Raw genomic sequence first — 19224 nt, forward strand, 5'->3', positions numbered from 1 at the left:
GAGGAGTTGTTTTGTTATTAGTAGAATATGTAGAAGTGTTGGATGCGTCAGTGTGATCAATATTTAATATAGGTGTGAACATATTGCAGTATATTCATTTGTTATAGGGAGAATGTTCGCTAGATGTGTAAGAGCCGGAATACGATGAGATCAATGTTTTAATATAGGTAGGGACATATTGCGGTATAGATCCGTTTTGTAGGGGAACTAATCTCGGCGCACACGCTGTCAGCGAGGCTGTGTTTGAATATTTATTATGGGCAGGAACATTGATGCATCGACTCGTTAACTTGCATTAAAAGTTAACAACGTTCTTCCTTCTCCTGCGAAGTTACCATTATGGAGAGGATCTGCTCCCACGGCGACGCTATACTTCATCATGTCATACAGCAGCGGTTCTCAGGGACCCCCTGATGGTCCAGATATTTGCTCTATAACTATGTGCTGCCGGTTGGGTTGGAGGAAAAAAAAAAAATATATATATATATATATATATATATATATATTGGGACTGTCTGGCTTGGGTTCCCTGAAGGCCGGAAAGTGAAATCCATTACTAATCATGCAGTATATGGTATTATCCTGTGTTTTTGCTGAAGGGATATACACACACTAATACACACACACACAATAATAAAGAAACACACACTCAACACTACACAAGGTCACCCCATAATGATAATGGCTTGTGCTCATGATGGTCTTTTCCTTCACTTAGTCACTTTATTTATTTTCATATACAGCGCTCTATTCGTTTGTTTGTGGATGACCCATTATGTAGACATACTCTAAATTAGATGTGTTCCCAGTAGAGTTAACAAGCACCAACCATAAACTATTAGTCTTAATCCAGACAGTGGAGGCATTCAGGGGCATCTGAATATTAGAGTTAGGTGTGTTGGAATTGACCTCTATTGGGTGGTGGATCTCCAGGGACCAGGGACTAGCACTAAATCAGTATTGTTCATCATGTAAAGGCATAGAAACACTACGGTACGTTACGGTAATGGTTCTGTGAGTTGAATAGATATAGTTATTATCTATTTGCATGGTGGCCTGGGACCAACAACTTAGAAACGACTTCATTGTCAATGCTCTCATGAGAACCATGAGAATAAGAAGAACTCTTATTCTGAATTTGTTTAGTGGGCTGGATTAGAACATTTATTGCTCCTACCAGCCATGTTTGATACTTCTTTACAGACACCATTGGAGGGTAACATTTGTTGGTTGGGTTTTGACCACCAACAAGTGGATCTGTTTTAATATACCAGCCTATTGTGTCTAATTAGGTACAAATCTAAATTGTCTGATAACACCAGGCTATAGCGTCAATAGTTTCTGTCTGATGGGCTACTAGTTTAGTGTATATTTGAGTCTTGACTCTGTAGTGTTATACTTGGGTCCAGTCTATAGTGTCTGATAGGTTCGAGTCCACAGTGTCTGGGTGTAGACCACAAAGTCTTATAGGGTAATAATCTATAGTGCATGCAGTGTCTGATCAAGGACCAGTATACCTGGTTACAAATCAGTCTAGTGACTGATTGGGGCCAGTCAATAGTGTCAGTTACCAGTCTATAGTGTCTGACCAAGTACCAGAGACAGAGTTAGGGTTGGGGTTCCAGTTAAGGTACCAGTCCATAGCACCTGGGTCTAAGCTAGTGTCTGGCAGTGTACCAATCTGCCGTGTATGTTGTGTCTGATCACTTTACAGCCTTAAGGTTTAGATCAAGAACCAGTCTATGATGTCTTATCAGAATTCAGTCAATACTGTTTGTCTGATCTAGTACCAGTCTATAGTGTATGTAGTAACTGACCAGGAGTCAGTCTATATTGTCTGATAAGGTATCAGTCTACACTGTCTGATCTAGTACCAGTCTATAGTGTGTGTAGTAACTGATCAGGAGTCAGTCTATATTGGTACTATCTAGTACCAATCTATAGTGTATGTAGTAACTGATCAGGAGTCAGTCTACAGTGTCTGATCAGGTACCAGTCTACAGTAACTGATCAGAAGTCAGTCTACAGTGTCTGATCAGGTACCAGTCTATAGTGTATGTAGTAACTGATCAGGAGTCAGTCTACAGTGTCTGATCAGGTACCAGTCTACAGTAACTGATCAGAAGTCAGTCTATATTGTCTGATCTAGTACCAGTCTATAGTGCATGTAGTAAATGATCAGGAGTCAATCTATGGTGAATGTAATAACTTATCAGGAGTTAGTCTATATTGTCGGATCAGGTCTCAGTCTACACTGTCTGATCTAGTACCAGTCTATAGTGTGTGTAGTAACTGATCAGGAGTCAGTCTATACTTTCTGATCTAGTACCAGTATATTATATTTGTAGTAACTGATCAGGAGTCAGTCTATATTGTCTGATCAGGTATCAGTCTATACTGTCTGATCTAGTACCAGTCTATAGTGTATGTAGTAACTGATCAGGAGTCAGTCCATATTGTCTGATCAGGTATCTGTCTATACTGTCTGATCTAGTACTAGTCTATAGTGTGTGTACTAAGTGATCAGGAGTCAGTCTATATGATCTACGATCTGTTAACTATCTATAGTGTCTATAGTGTCTAATTTGGAATAGTCTATAGTCTCTAGTCAGATGTCAGTCTATAGTGTCTAACTGATAGAAAACTATAGGTTCTTATATTGTCTGTTTGGGTCCAGTTTATACTGTCTGATCAGGTTCCAGGTGCTGCATAATTTGCTTGTCTGGGGTTGGAACCACTGTTTCTTCATGTCGGACGTTATTTGAACTGTTTCAAACTGTTTTTCTGATCATGCCTGTTGGTCATCAGTCACTGCAGTTGGGGAGTGACCTAAGCTCAATCAAAAAGTGGTGGGTCATCGCCCCAGCGCTTTGAACATTGGTGGGCAAATGGCTCTCTCATCATCGTTGTTCTGCACGACCTTGGGAAGATGAATTACACATTCATGTGGTGGGCCGGATTAGAACCTCTAATAGGCCTGCAGGCCATGTTTGACACCCCTGAGAGACTGGAGCCCATCTGTTGAAGCACAGTGTGTAGCAGCCCTTCATAAATGGTTGTTTTCTGACCACAGAGACTCTGCTGTTGGGATATTTTTGGATGGGGGATATGCTCTTGAACCAAGCAGGTTAGGTGATGTGTAAAACATTCATAACAACAGTACACACACAATATAATTCCAGAACCTGTTTCCACTTATTAATAACATTAATATACATTTTGTACTGATCAGATCGCTTTCTGATGTCCTGTCTTCTTGAAAAAACAGATTGTGCATTTTCTTTTTCTTATAATTTATTTCCAACTTTATCTGGTTTCTCGCCAATTTGCAAGGCAAATTACCCAACCCCATTAGATGCTGATAGATCTGTTTATGGTGGCTATAAGAGTCTGTAAGACTTTACTTGGATGGTCCATTTTATGGCCTCATTCAACTGCATGTCTATTAAATGCAATTGAACTAAAAGGAAAGGTAAAATTAAATTATTCTCTATTAAATGTAACCCAACATCCAACTCGAACCCAAACTCTAATCTTAACATTTTAACATTACATTTAGGGTTAAAGTTTAGATTAAGGTTAGGGTTAGATTTTAGGGTTGATTAATGGTTAGGGTTAAGTGTAGGTTCAGATTTCAGAGTTGATTAATGGTTAAGGTTAGGGTTAGGTGTAGGGTTAGATTTTAGGGTTGATTAAGGGTTAAGGTTAGGGTTAGGTGTAAGGTTAGATTTTAGGGTTGATTAAGGGTTAAGGTTAGGGTTAGGTGTAGGGTTAGATTTTAGCGTTGATTAAGGATTAAGGTTAGGGTTAGGTGTAGGGTTAGATTTTAGGGTTGATTAAGGGTTAAGGTTAGGGTTAGGTGTAGGATTAGATTTTAGGGTTGATTAAGGGTTAAGGTTAGGTGTAGAGTTAGATTTTAGGGTTGATTAAGGATTGAGGTTAGGGTTAGGTGTAGGGTTAGATTTTAGGGTTGATTCATGGTTAAGGTTTGGAGGGTTGATAAGTTAAGTTAGTAAGCAAGTTTTTGAGCTTATGACCCAACTCATTCATCAGTAATCCCTCAAGCATCCCAATGGTTCTATCCAATGATAAAACAATTATAATGGGTGTAGACATAATATAGTAATAGTCATAATATTATACTTGATTGATGCACAGGTACAGTATAACACATGCTAATGGTAAACGCCCACAGTGTCTCTATACTGAGAATAGCCCACTGGTCAGTGGCGATACAGTGGTCTAAAAGGGTCGAAGCAAAGTAATAATTAGTGCATTCTATCTCTCCTCCAATTTCTATCCCTCTGTCTTTCAGTCTCGCTATTTCTAGCTGTATGACACCCTCACCGCTGTCACTCCTCACCACATTCTTCTCGCCATCCTGGAGTGAAAACTACTCCAGTTATTTCTCCAGACAAACGCATCCACACAGCCCGAGTGCCTGGCAACACCTGTCACATTCCTCTAACACTTGTCAGTAAGGCAAGAAGAAAGCTCTCGCTCTCCACATGGCTCGCTGTCTACCGTCTCCCGAGAGGGCGAGAGAAGAGAGAGAGAGAGAAGGAAAGAGAGAAAGAGAGAGAGACAGAAAGAGAGAGAATGTGACCTCTAAGTTGTAGTTTACCTTAAAGCAAAATACATAAGCTGCTCTATGTTTTATATATAGCTTGCTTAGATGTTGACGTCGGCCTACATCAAGCAGCATGTTAGCTAAAGCAAAGTAAGCTGTTGGCAGCAGAAAGAAAGTGTGGTTTCCTCTCAGCGATTCCCTCTCAGAAAACTATTTGTGCAGAGTTAGGGGGTCTTCAGACGCCATCTTTCTCAACTCTCTCAAAGTGCTCTTCTTTTCCATTGTTGCCTGTGGAGCACAGCATATGGAAAGCAGTGCTCTAGGCTTTGTAGTGCTCTTTAAGATTTCAGGGCAAAAGTTTACGATAAACATTATTATTATAAACATGATAAAATTGCAACTTTTTGTTTGGTTTATTTTGGTTCTAAGCTGAAAGCTGAAGCATTTTTACGTGGAGAAGAGACAAAATATTTAGTTAATTGGTACCACTGTGCTGGAACGAGCATCCCTGCTAAGCCTAATACAATATATTAATTCTAAAAACTGGGGTGTCTGGTCGCTTTTCACAAGAGTTATTCTGGCCACGTCACACCACGTCTTTAAATACTTACGTCACACGTACAGCCTCTAAAAGAGGATCTGGCTCAGTTTTACTGAACAGGAGAGGCTGGTGGAGCAATGGAGACTTCAGAAGAGGAAACTTAGAGCTCAGTAGCTCATTCACTCATAGTAAAACCAAAGAAACGAAGGAGTGAAGTTTCAGACTGAGTGCTCTCTCTCTCTCTCTCTCTCTCTCTCTCTCTGGCTGAACATAACCTGCAATCGAATTTATCCGCTTTAAAAACACACGCCCAGTTTAAAATGATTTGATGATGTTGCATGTTCGGGTGCAATTACCCATTCTCACCAAAGAGGGCCCTAAATCGCCCAAATCCCAAAGCGTATGGACATCAGCTTTAACGTGACGGTGTTTCTTTGTGTCTTTGGTATCTTGAGGGCACAAAAAATATGCATTACACAGCTTGAAACATGCAAAAGGCATGAGCTAATTATCTTAGTTAACCATGGGTGTGTTTTGGGTGTGTGACGTAAAATAAACCACTCAGTTTGTCAGTTGTCATTCCCTCTAAGAGCCGGATGAGCTCTGACTTTGGCACGTTCGTATCTTAACAGTGCATCGCTTTAGCGCTTCTCAGCAGAAACTGATACTGACCTGCGTGTTCACGCTGTGAAGGTACATCAGCAGTTCATTTAAGGGAACAGCAATTTATTTTATTCTTTATTCTGTTTATTATTGAGTAAGTTGATTATTGTTTTCTGTAGCACAACTATGAGTTTCGTGATCGACCTAATGGACCTAAATCTTAAAGGCATGAAAATAGACTGTTGACGGGGTGTAAGATAGCAAAGAGCATCACGACACACCTTGTGCAGAGTGTACATAAGTACCATAATTGTGGGTTTACACCACAGTGGGAGAAGTGTTTTTTGGAGTTAACTTGGGTTAAGTTGGGAGGATGAGTTGAGGATTTTTCCAATGGTAAAAAAAAACAGGATGTCCTTAGTTTCAGGGACCATGAAGACGGTATCTCGGTGTGATTTGAGAAGCCATCTGTTTGAAGACTATTTTAGGCTTTTTCCTCTCCTCTTCTTCTTCTTTCTTGCTGAAAACACTAATTTAAGGGTTTATATCAGGCCTGTCAAACTCCCATGGTTCTGCCCCAGAGTCTCGCATGGCGAGTCTGTCATCCCACAAAGCATGTGTCGGAAACTCAACCAAACAAAGCCCTGTTTACACTGCCTGTAAACCCTTCTCCCTCTCTGAAAGACAAAGAGCGTCAAGTCTGGCAGCAGCTCAGCTGCCAGCAGGTCTTTTAAATGTTTCTGAAATGGTTTCTTTTAACACTGCAGGACACGTAATGGTCCTCGGTTCTGATTGAGCAATGGGATGCACAGCTTTCCGCTTCAAAGGACGTCAGGCCTTTTTGTTTGATTCCATATTGTTCTGTATTGTTTGTCACGGTGTGCGTGATCAGTACAACTCTGACAACTCCAGCGTCTCTAGATTAGAGTGTAATTTGATGACTGGAGTCGACCGTGGAAATGCAACACAATAAATAGCTCGCATCCGTATGAGATTGATAGCCTTAATACTGCACATGATTTACCAGTTCATAAGAAGATGGAGGGAAGTGTTTGTTCTTCATAATCTTATTAAGCCGCTCTGTCTCTAATTAGTAGCTCTGATCTGTAAACGCTGCGTTTGTGCTCATTATTGTTTATTTTTTCAGAAAATAAGATGTACAGAACTGCAACTTTTGTCGTATACAATCATTTAGAGCATGCAAACAAGTCTGATTAGAATTTAATTTTTATACAATATATCATTGCTGTCTAAAAAAAAAAAAAAAAAGTATCTGCAGTCACCGGACTACATTGCCCAGAAAGCACCGCACAAAAACACTACACCCAGTCCCGATCACATGAGACAACACATCACACTTCCAGGAAGCAGGTCACCTGAGTACTATCAGTGCCTGTGTTTGATTAGAAGTCAATATTATACAATATTATGTCGCTGTTCAATGAAAAACAAGTATATTCTTCAAAACAGTAACTTTACAGGAGAGAGATAAAACCTACTCAACTTTCAATGGAAGGCAATGTACCGTAAAAAAAAATGTTTTCAGGTCATTTTGGAGAATTTCCATTGGTCCATTCATCAAGGAACTTTGAAACAGTCTAAAGAACAGTAGGTCTGTTCAAATTAAATAGTAAACTAAAAATCCACAAAAATGGAGAGACTTGTTTTTCATTGGACAGCGACAATATACTGTACATATGGTACTATAGAAAATGATGTAAAGACAAAAAAAAGAACTTACAAAAAGAATACAAAAATATGCTGGAAATAAATTTATGATGTAAGTAAAAAGTAAGAGTTAATTTAACCTGGTCACACTCACTACAGTGTTAAAATAAATGCTACAATATCTAAATGTAATTTTTTACTCTTTTTTTACCCTACAACTTTCAAAAGTGTTCATTTAAATATGTTTCAATTCTAGGCAGTGTAAGTTTAATTTACTTTAGCATATTGTACATTTACATGTATTATTTTAAGAATTGTTGTTAACTCACACCTTGTTACATGTTATGAAAATGCTTATAAATATTATTATAACATATAAGCTACTATACCACAGGATATATTACAGATTTATCTTGAGCAATGTTTATTTAGAATAGGAGAGACTGCCAAACAAGCAATGTGTCATGGTCAGAACAGAATAGCAGACAAGCGCAGATACTGATAAAAACAATATACGTTTATTATAAGAATAAACAGATGTAATCAGGGTCGATACAATAACAGGGGTGATCACCAGTAGACAGAGCAATGAAGACAAAACCATACCATAAACCAGAGACAGTCCAGAGTTCATACACAAGCAATCCAGTATCAGAGGTAATCCAAGAGGCGGTGGTGAAAACACAGTCCAGGTCATACACAAACAATCCAATGTCAAAGGCAGAGGCAAGAATCGGCGTCGAGAAACAAAAAGCAAGGTCATACACAAAGTAAACTGAGACAATAGATAAGTAACGCTTTGTACGAGGATAACCTACAATACGCGGCGTGGTAGTCTGTTTGGCGTGCACCTTTATAGTGCCAGTAATCAGTATTCGGGACTTCCTGGAGGAAGCAGGTGAGGTGTCACGTGATCAGGTGAGTGCGTGATGTCAGCGGGTGGTGCATTCTGGGTAGTGTAGTTGTTAACCTGAGAACCTCCGTTAGAGCTTGGTGTGGAAGGGACAGAGGAGCTAACAGCACCAGACGTGACACAATGGTTCCCTCATAATACACCAACTCTTCAGTGGAGACCCTTATCCACTCTCTAACCCAACAGGCTTAAAAATGAGCACTTTTATTTTATTACTGTGATTTTAATACTGTAAAATTTAACACTTTTGCTTTTACTCTGTCCATTTAGTGTGAGATCTGCTGCTATTGAGGGTGGTTCTACATTTTCAGAAAGATTACACATATGGATGATTCAATTTATAATCACTAGAAATTATTTTATCTCATTATGATCACCTCTTACACTTTCAATGTTTAGTTAGAGTTAAACATCAACCCTGAAAAACAATATATAAACTAATATAGAATTCGGAACCAATAATTGATTTTGTGTAACACATAACGGCTGGGATTTGCTGACTCAGTTCCAGAGACAGCTCTTTTTTCATTACTAATTCAATCCCTGAGGTTATTGACTTAGAACACAGTCAATATCTCTGCTGAATATTTTAGTAGGGGTCAGTTTTGCTGCCATTTATCAATTAAAGACAATTTTTTTTTTTTTTTTTCAAAAGTTCAGATGGGGACGGGGACATCCGATGACATATTTTCAAAAAGTTATTGTTGCTATTTTGGCTGAATTTTACACAAAAATCTTCCATAATTTTATTTATTTACTATTTATTTATTTAGTCATTTTAACATTTCAGATTAATTGAACAATACACATTTTGAGATAAAAAAATATACAATACATTTTCTTCTCCTGTAAAGTATACATTTCGCAATATCTATATACTGTTATACAAGTCAGTTAATAAAATGGCCATTTTGATAAATTCATTCATAATTCATATTTTTTTTTTGTTTCATATTAAAACAATGCTAATAATTAATCTTCTACCTTTAAACATAAACATGAAATCGATTGCCTTATGTTCACCTTGTGCAGAAGCAGTGTCAATGTCTTTAGGCTCAGAGGAGTCTGGTATGGATCATGGATCATCACACAGCGGATTGTGGTCGGACGAATCAGATCTCCAGATTTTTATTTCTTTATTTATTTGTTTTGGAAGAAATTGAAAAATCCACATGAAGAAACATGTCGTGAGTTATCAGAATGTCATTATCAGAACATATTTCTGTGTAAATATAACATGTTATATAACGTGGACAGACAACTGTGGCTTACAGTCAGATACAGCCTATATATGTACAAATTCTTTCTTTATTTAATTATTCATTTATTCATTTATTCATTTATTTATTTTATTTACTAGTGGGTGTGGCTTACATCAGGTGTCATGGTCAGAACAGAATAGCAGACAAGCGCAGATACTGATAAAAACAATAGATGTTTATTATAGGAATAAACAGATGTAATCAGGGTCGATACAGAAACAGGGGTGATCACCAGTAGACAGAGCAAGACAAAACCATACCATAGACGAGAGACAGTCCAGAGTTCATACAAAAGCAATCCAGTATCAGAGATAATCCAAGAGGCGGTGGTGAAAGCACAGTCCAGGTCATACACAAAGTAAACAGAGACAATAGATAAGTAACGCTTTGTACGAGGATAACCTACAATACGCGGCGTGGTAGTCTGTATGGCGTGCACCTTTATAGTGCCAGTAATCAGTATTCGGGACTTCCTGGAGGAAGCAGGTGAGGTGTCACGTGATCAGGTGAGTGCGTGATGTCAGCGGGTGGTGCATTCTGGGTAGTGTAGTTGTTAACCTGAGAACCTCCGTTAGAGCTTGGTGTGGAAGGGACAGAGGAGCTAACAGCACCAGACGTGACATCAGGTGTGCTCAATAGCCCAGAAATTATGGTAGAACCTTATTTTCAGAGGCATTAAATGACAAAATATTAAATTATTAAGAAAGATTCTTAAGAACTAATAAACAAAACACATATTAGTATTGCTACTTCTATAAACATAAAAATGTAACATTGATTGAAGTGCAGAATTTGAAATTAATGTTTAACAAGGTATAACTGTGGCCACTTTGGTTAAATAACTGGCATAAACATATATGCTGTATCTTCAGACGCAGAAGCAGCTTTTCTCTATGCCCTACTACTATGCTATATTATGTTATATATTGTAATTGTGTGTGTTTGGGTTTTTTCTATAAGCTGTAAGCTAATCTCTCTGACCTTCTGCTGCTCTGCTCTGCTCAGCGGGTGAGCGAGGTCAGTGTCTCAGAGAGAGTGATTTACTGCTGACACAGACTCTTTAACTTACACACACACACCAGATCAATATACACTGTGCTGTCTGTCTGCTGTTACTGGTTATCACACACCCACACACACACACACACACACACACATTCACTACAGACCTCTAAAGACTGGACCACGTTTTAATCTGATTCTGTGTTTAGTGTATTTTCATGCATTTACTCTACAGTTGCAAGAAAATGTATGTGAAGCCTTTGGGATTATACTTGGATTTCTGCATAAATTGGCCAATAAATGTGTTCTGAAGTCACAACTATAGACAAACACAGTCTGATTAAACTAATACCACACAAAAATGATTATGTGTTTGCATGGTTTTATTTAACGTAACATGTTAACATTCACAGTGCAAAGTGGCAAAAGGATGTTCCACAGCACTACTGGAAAAATAAACTGTGGACAGATTAAACCAAAATTGAGCTGTTTCGAAGGAACGCACAACAATGCTATGTATGCAGAAAACAGGGCACAGCACACCATCATCAAAACCTCATCCCAACTGTGAAACATGGTGGAGGGGGCATCATGGTTTGGGGCTGCTTTGCTTTGCTGCCTCAGGGCCTGAACTGATTGCCGTCATCAACAGAAAAAAATAATTTCCAAGTTAACCAAGACCTTTTTCAGGAAAACTTAAGACCATCTGTCCATCAACTGAAGCTCAACAGAGGATGGATGATGCAACAGGACAACGACCCAAAACATAGAAGTAAATCAACAACCGAACAGCTTCAACAGAAGAAAATACACCTTCTGGAGAGTCCTGACCTCCTGAACCCAATTGAGATGCTGTGGCACCTGTGACCTCAAGAGAGAGCGATCAATTCACACCAGATTTCCCAAGAATATTATTGCTGAACTGAAACAGTTTAGTAAAGAGGAATGATCCAAAACTACAGGAAACGTTTGGTTGAGGTTATTGCTGCAAAAGGACAACATACTTTTTTTCCACTCTGCACTGTGAATGTAAGCATGTTGTGTTCAATAAAACCATGCAAACATATAATTTATCATTGTTTGTGTGGTATTAGTTTAATCAGACTGTTTTTGTCTACTGTTGTGACTTAGATGAAGATCAGAACACATTTAGTGACCAATTTACGCAGAAATCCAAGTATAATTCCAAAGGGTTCACATACTTTCTCTTGCAGCTGTATCTTCTTTTTAGCTTATTCTTGCATGGTGTTGTGGTGGGTCCAATGCATTACAGTCAAATCACTTTTCCTTTCATATTTGATAGTTTCAAAAGAACAAAAATGGAAAATGCACCAAGCAAAAGAGGATCACTGCTTGTATGCACTTTTCTGTAGCTTGAAAAAAACTATTGTCCCCATATGAGGACATAGGTATTTATTTATTTATTTATTTTTTTTAAGCAACTTTCTGTAGACAAAAAACTTTTTTTTTTGTTAGGTCTAACTAATCTCAAATAGCTAGCAGAAATTAAAAATGCACACTAAGCAAAAGTGCAGGTCTGAAGAGGTTAGAACCTTTTGAATTCATATTAATCGATAGGATAAATAGACAGAAACCATGGTAACACTTTATAATAACATTCATTAATATATTTATAACTAATGATCAGTAGATGTGAACAAAGCACTAGTTCATCAGAATCTGAATATTAACAAATGCTCACACATGACACTTATTTTATATCAGCATGAATATTCATAATAAAAATGTTAGCAAATTATAGCTCATCACAATTTGAACATTAATAAATTGCTAGTAAATACAAATTTTAAACGAGGCAAATGTTTATCAATTGCAGATCATGTTGCCAATGCGTTCATTAGTGTTTAAAAATGTGATAGCAACGTTTCAGTTTCTAAAAATGTGACAAATTAAAAAAAAAGTTATTAATCATTAGTTAATGGTATATTTATGAAAGTTATAAGTTATAAAGTGTTACCGAAACAATTTGTGTGACATACAGCCCTAAAGTCTTCACATGACCCCAAACTTCTGACTCACACTGTGGTGATGGTGACGGGTGCACCGAAAGAAGGAAGAAGCACTTGTATGATCTGTCCTCTATCCTTGACCCCTGTAAGGGTCACTGCTCCCGATCTCTCCCCGGTGGTCCTGTAGGAAAATTCCAGAATGTTCCGGGCAGTGGCACACGCCGCCGCTGGAAACATGCTGGTGTGCACCGGAATCAAGCCTGGCAGGGTCACGCAGGCCCATCTGCCACGCTGCCAATGTGACTGTGAATCCACAGCAACCAGAGACCTTTCAGTACGTTCCCCTGCCTCTGCAGCAGGTAATGAAGCAGGTAGGACAGAAGGATTGCTTGAGAACTGTTCTGTATATACAGGATGTGGCGGATGCTGGTCTTTCAAGGAGGGGAAGCTTAATTTCGGCCTACGTCTTAAAATTTGTCCGTTTATTCATACGTAAATTCTACCCTCCCTGAGATGGTTTCATCAAGAGGCATGGCCAACAGTACATTTTATTTACTACAGCACTTCCAGTCAGCCAGCTCACTTTGTCATACCAGGACACCTGAAAAGATCTGTTACTTTCCCCCACCTTTTGCCCCAAATTAATCTGAACAGTTGATCTGATCAGTTGACTGCTAAACTGCCTCTAGGTGTGAGGTGTGAGTGACTTGGAATAAATTGGAATACCCTCTGGAACTTTGTCTGGAGGTTATACCTGAATTGGACCCAATGATTCCATAATGGTTCCAGACCCACTGTAACTATGAACAGGAGGACATGGTTGGATAAGAAGATGGATGAATAGATGGATGGATGGATGGATGGATGTTGGTGAATGGGTGTGTTTGGTCTCCTGTGATGAACTGGGAGGTGTCTCAGGCTGTCTGGGGGTATTCCCAACCTGCACAATGTGATTCCCATTACATCCTTGACCTGGAGGAAGAGTTAAAGAAGATGGATGGATAAGTTGATGTAAGTGATGTAATGGATGTGTATGGTAACCTGCAGTAGACTGGAGCCATGGCTTATCTGGGGTATTCCTGTCTTTAAGAGCACAATTCCAATGGCAAACCAAGTAAAATTTGGTACCTTGAACCAGGTGCATTGTTAGTAGTTCATGAGATCTGAGGAGATCTGCAATTTTTTTGCATTTTTGTCTTACTCACATTTTTCAAATTACCAAACAAAGTTTAATATCAGACAAATATTACCTAAGTAAACATAAAAAAAACATGTTTTAAATAATGAAACTCATTTATTAAAGGAAAAAAAAAAAAACTATCCAAACCAATCCAGCTCTTTATGAATTTAGATACCCCCTCCCCCCCCTTTTAATTAACTGTGATTAATCACACTTTTTGGAAAGCTGTGTTCAATTTCACTACTAACCACAACCAGGAAGTCACTTAAATAGAACATGTCTGACAACTTAAAGCAGGTAAAAGCTTTTAAAAAGCGACACATGCTGCAATCTGAAGAAAATTGAAAAACAAAGTCATTGGTCATCTATCAGCCTGGAAAAGGTTACAAAATCATTTCTAAAGCTTTGGAACTCAGGCAAAACACAGCTAGAGCTATTGTTTTACAAATGGAGAAAACATGGAACACTTATGAACCTTCCCAGGAGTGGCCTTATTCGAAAAAGGGCATGGACAACTCATCCAGGAGGTCACACAAGAAAAGAGCAGGCAACCAAACTGAATGTTCATCTTCTAGCTGGTGTACTGTATGTTCATATATATATATATATATATATATATATATATATATATATATATATATATATATATATATATATATATATATATACACATATATATTAGTTTCAATCATAAGTAGATCTTACTGCACATGAGTTCTGTGAGTTTATTGGCTGGTTGCAAAGTAAAATCATGTAAATGTTTTCCCATTATCTGATTATCCAAGTCCGTATAACCATGTCGATCGATTTGCTGGCAAACTGCAGCGATGTTCCGCAGTAAACAGATTTTAAAGTGCATGTGAACGCTCTCACCACCTCGTTTGGAAGGTAATAACTGGACTTTCAGAGATAAGTAACTCCAGAAGCAGCAGCAAAGCTCTCTGCCTTATTATTGATGGGACAGCAAGCAGAGATAAAGGCCGCCCTCCACAGGTCTGATCAGAGATTCAGACAGCCTTTTAAAGTGAATGGGAAATGAAGGCGGGGTGGAAGTGGTGGGGCGTTTTTTTTGTTTTTTTTTCCTATCTCTCTTCCTGTTAGTTGGCCATTAAGATCTTAGCATGAGTGTGAGAGAGTTGTTTGTTCCTGTAATGACTGTTCCGGACTGAGCGGAATCCAGACAACCCCTGCTGCCTCTCTCCGGAGGGAGCTGAACATGCATATTGTAATTTATTCTGATTATATCCTGCCTGTTCGAAAAAGGCACTTATAATACGAGATGGTGGGCATTTCCGAAGGTTTTCTGAGTTTGTGTGTGTGTGTGTGTGTGTACTTACTAAACAATACCACTGCAAACATTAAGGCAATAAACGCAGCTTGAGTGTTTCCTAATCATATGTCTGGATTGTTGCACAAACTCAGAAGTAGACGGGCTGTCTGGTGTATACAATGCATCAGTAGGGAACCCTCAAGAGCTTTAAGCCCTTTCCAGAAGGTGTAATAATATCTGAAAGCTTTGGTTTAAAGAAAAGGCATACGAATAGAAAAAATATCATCAGTTTTCTTGCAGTATTCAGGTGCACTCATCAATCAAACTATACATGTTTTGATTATCCAAGACAAGACAAGACAAGACAAGACAAGTTTGGACACATCTTACATTTTGTGGGTTTCATATCATTATTTGAACATTTTCTGCATTGTAGATTGATACTAACGTCACCAAAACTATGAAGAAAATCATATAAAACATATATCACCCCTTGCATTTTTTTTATTTGCTTTCAGTTAACAGCTGTGCTTCCAATTAACTCAAGAGTTAATAACTTAAATTTCTTGAGAGCATCTGATGTAAAGTTATGAAGAAGTTTTGAAGAGTCAGTATACAGTGAATAACCCTTTTTAATAATGTTATAATACTTATAATTATGGCAAGAAATATTCAACTGAGTAAAGATTAAATTAATATTTTGAGAAATGTAGGTCAGTAAATCTGAACATAAATGAAGAACTTATCAAAAAAGTTTCCTTAAAGCAGTCAAAGCAAAGACCATCAAAAACTTTATGATGAAACTGGTTCTCATCAGGATGTCTCCGGAAAGGAAGACCTGGGAGAATTACCTGTTTTGCACAAGTTCATCAGGTACCAGATAAGCCTCCTAGACAAATGCTTCACATTGTATTTTTATTTTATTTTTTCATTAAGTTACTACATGATTTTTTGGGCCCTTTTTTAGTGATCTGTAGTCTTTGGTGTCTTTGGTATCACTAGAGTGTGTCGCACGATTTTCTTAATAAATCATATATGTGTTTGGGGCATAACGTGAAATAAAGCAATCAGTGTGCCAGGCGGCTGACTGTTGACTGTTGTCAGGGTTTTAGTTAGTCAGTTGAGCATCTAAATTTCCCACCACCAAGAAACATAGAAAAATATCAGAAATTTACCTGAACTCCCATAAGTCTAGATATATTTCTGAACTCCAGCTCTATTTTACCAGTGCAGGCACAAGCCATGAACATAGACTGTTGACGGGGTGTAAGATAGCAATGCTAGGACCCCTAATGTGTTTGTTCACACTCTAAATTCAGTATTAATTTACAATGTAGGAATGAGAAGCTGTGTCCACATTGGTACACTGGTACTGTACATCACACTCCTGTAGGGCGCAGACTGGCAGATTTTGTCCGTATATATATATTGCAGTCAATACAGAGCTCAGGTCAGGACTGAGGAGCTAAACCAAGCCTCAGTGCTTCACAGCATGGATTTCTGTAAAACGTCGATGTAGCTCTGTAAGCCCCGTCCTTTAGCACCCTCAGACAGTGAAGTGTTTACAGTGGCTCCTGTGTGGAGAGCCAGGGCCCGACTTGCCCGCAGTCTGTTTGGCACGTCTTCACTGTCAACACTTAAAGAGGAGAAAACGAGGTCTGCTGAAGAGGGCTGATCCTGTTTCCACATGTTTATCAAACACATAGGTTTACTGACCTGAACACAGCTGTGTGTGCACTCCAAATCCTGTTAACTGCATCATTTAAACCTTGTTGGACTGCCTGTCTCTCACAATAGATTTATTTATCTATTTATCTATTTATTTATTTGCATTTTAAAATCATATTTTAAGTTCTTGCTTTGTGAGTCAGCACTAGCTTTGAACCCGAGTTTAGAGCATGCAAAACGAATAAGCTGGGGGAGGTATCAACACGGGTTTTACCCAAACTCATCCCTAACTCGTCCCAAAAGTACTGGAAAAGTACTGAACACTTTACCTAATATCTGTGGAAGAACCATGCTATTACTTAATGTAATTGGAAATCATCAATAGCTGCGGTCCAATCTGAAGGGAGCTGCCTAGGTAGTCATTGCCTTCAAAGGCAGCTCCCTCGTTCGGCAGCATTTTCACCCATAAGGGATCTTATAAGGCAGCGCGTTCGGGACACGCTCTGGAGTCAGCATACGTCATCACGTCTAACGCGCTGTGCTCGTGAGCTGTTTATAAATAACTAAAGTTAATGATCACTTACCTCGGGATAAATCTCAATGCAGCGGCAGCTATTTCTCTTTTACTCAACCAAATATTACATATATTTAAATATTCATGATTTACTTTAATTCTACACTTTTCCTCACTTAATTCTCAGAGTATGGTCAGTTATATTTATGTATTTAATTTATTTTTGATTAGATGCTTCATAGAAATGCATGAGTAATGAAACCATAATATAATAAATATTTTGTATGAGCCATCAGAGCTAAATAATCAAACTAAGCTACGTTTCACACAATAGTACATTCATACACAGTCAGCTAATTTATCTTTACCTTTTAGTTGCATAAAACACATGATTCATAAACTTTTTATTTATTTATTTACCCATACCCACTAGTTGAGATGTGATACTACAATAAGCATAGTGACTATAAAACACAGCAAGCAAAAATAATAATGTTAAGAGAGAGAACTTTATTACATTCAAAGAAAAAAATATATATTCATAAAGGGAGCTAACGCTGCCTCCAGCCGGTCTGACCAGCGTTCACCTTCCCCGGCCCACGTTCATCCCTGTGGAAAAAATAAATCTGAATTAGTAACAGTGGTTTATGGAGAACACACTCATAATTCCACTATTTACACAATTAATCACTCAGTTACAGGTAAATCTAGTTATTCCCTCTAACAATTAAACTGTTTACGCATTAAATCACTAAATTACAGGTTATTCTACACGTTTACACTATTTACACAGTAAATCACTTAGTTATACGTAACAGTGACTTAAAACAGTTAAAACTTTTTATACTGGACGGCCAGGGTATCTTTGTTTCCTAGCGGGGGTTTCCTCAGCGCTGCAGCCGCGTTTGGTACTCTGTAAGTCGGCTAGATGCGTGTTAGCTTACCCGGTAAATTAGCGCGATAAGCTAACGGTAGCTTCCGCCGGTCAGGTCTTACATTAAATGAAGTACAGGCGAAAACAACGATGGAAAACAACTTAAAACAGTCTAAAATATGCTAGTTTGATAAACCCACGCAGCGGTGAGTGGAAATACAGGCGGGAATTACTTACATTTGTACAGAAACTCCGTGGCAGGCCGGCTCCGTCCGCCATGTTTTTAAATCTGAGCGCTGGAACTCTGAGCTGGTGAAATGCATCATGGGATTGCCTTCGCCGTGAAGGATACATCTCACGCTGCCTTCAGAATTGGGGTAAAATAAGGCAGCTGCCCAGGTAGGCAGCACATGCTACCTTCCGAATGGGACAGTCCTTTTCTCGGGAGCGCGCCTATGCTGCCTGCAAATGCTGCCTAGTTGGGCAGCTCCCTTCAGATTGGACCGCAGCTAATATTTCATATGCTTGCCTATTGGTTCCAGCCCTCCAGATACACTAAGAGCACCCAATGCTTCTCAGAGTATTTTGGTTTGTTTAACATTTTTAAGTTTACTACATTATTTCTTGGGCCCTATTTTAGTGCTCTATAGTCTTTGATGTCTTTGGTATTACAAGGGTGCAAAGAATACACTTTGTGTGGCACGAACCGTGCGAAAGGAATGTACTTTTGGACATAACGTGAACGTATTGTTTTTTTTTTCCTTTAATAAATAAAATTAATATTTAAAAACTTTTTTTTTTATAATTAAAGTTTTTTGAAAATCAGAAAAAAATGTTAGCATGACAAAAAAATCTGTATGGGGCAAATACTTTTTCACGCCACTGTATAAAGGGTTAATTTTGCAAAAACAGATAAATGAATGTTTACCAAATAGCACCTACCAGTTCCTGGTACTCTTCCTGGATCTCTTCATATACTTGCCTGTTGGTTCCAGAGCATAACATTTTCCCCAGTAATGGTAAATGACACCTAACAAAATAAATGCATGCATACTAATCAATTGATTGACTGCACTACAGACCTCTCCTCTGCCATGTCAGTTTGTATTTGCATCTTTCATGACCTCCTGACCTTCATTTGAACGTGAGGCAGGCGATCGATGCAAGGTTTTATTTATTTATTTAATAA

General features: G+C 38.4%; 1 protein-coding gene and 1 long non-coding RNA gene across 2 annotated transcripts in view; one reads left to right on the forward strand and one right to left on the reverse strand.

The window, feature by feature from the left end:
* Positions 1 to 19224, forward strand: part of LOC103042844 (pro-neuregulin-3, membrane-bound isoform) — a 606216-nt gene that overhangs the window by 144448 nt on the left and 442544 nt on the right. The gene's annotated exons all lie outside the window — the stretch shown is intronic.
* On the reverse strand, positions 17652 to 18551 carry LOC111190571 (uncharacterized). The gene is made up of 2 exons (XR_002649126.2): positions 18273 to 18551; positions 17652 to 17770 (listed from the first exon to the last, which is right to left on the reverse strand). It is a non-coding gene; the product is annotated as an uncharacterized LOC111190571 (long non-coding RNA).

Source organism: Astyanax mexicanus, chromosome 7, assembly GCF_023375975.1.
Source record: "Astyanax mexicanus isolate ESR-SI-001 chromosome 7, AstMex3_surface, whole genome shotgun sequence".
NCBI lineage: Eukaryota > Metazoa > Chordata > Actinopteri > Characiformes > Acestrorhamphidae > Astyanax > Astyanax mexicanus.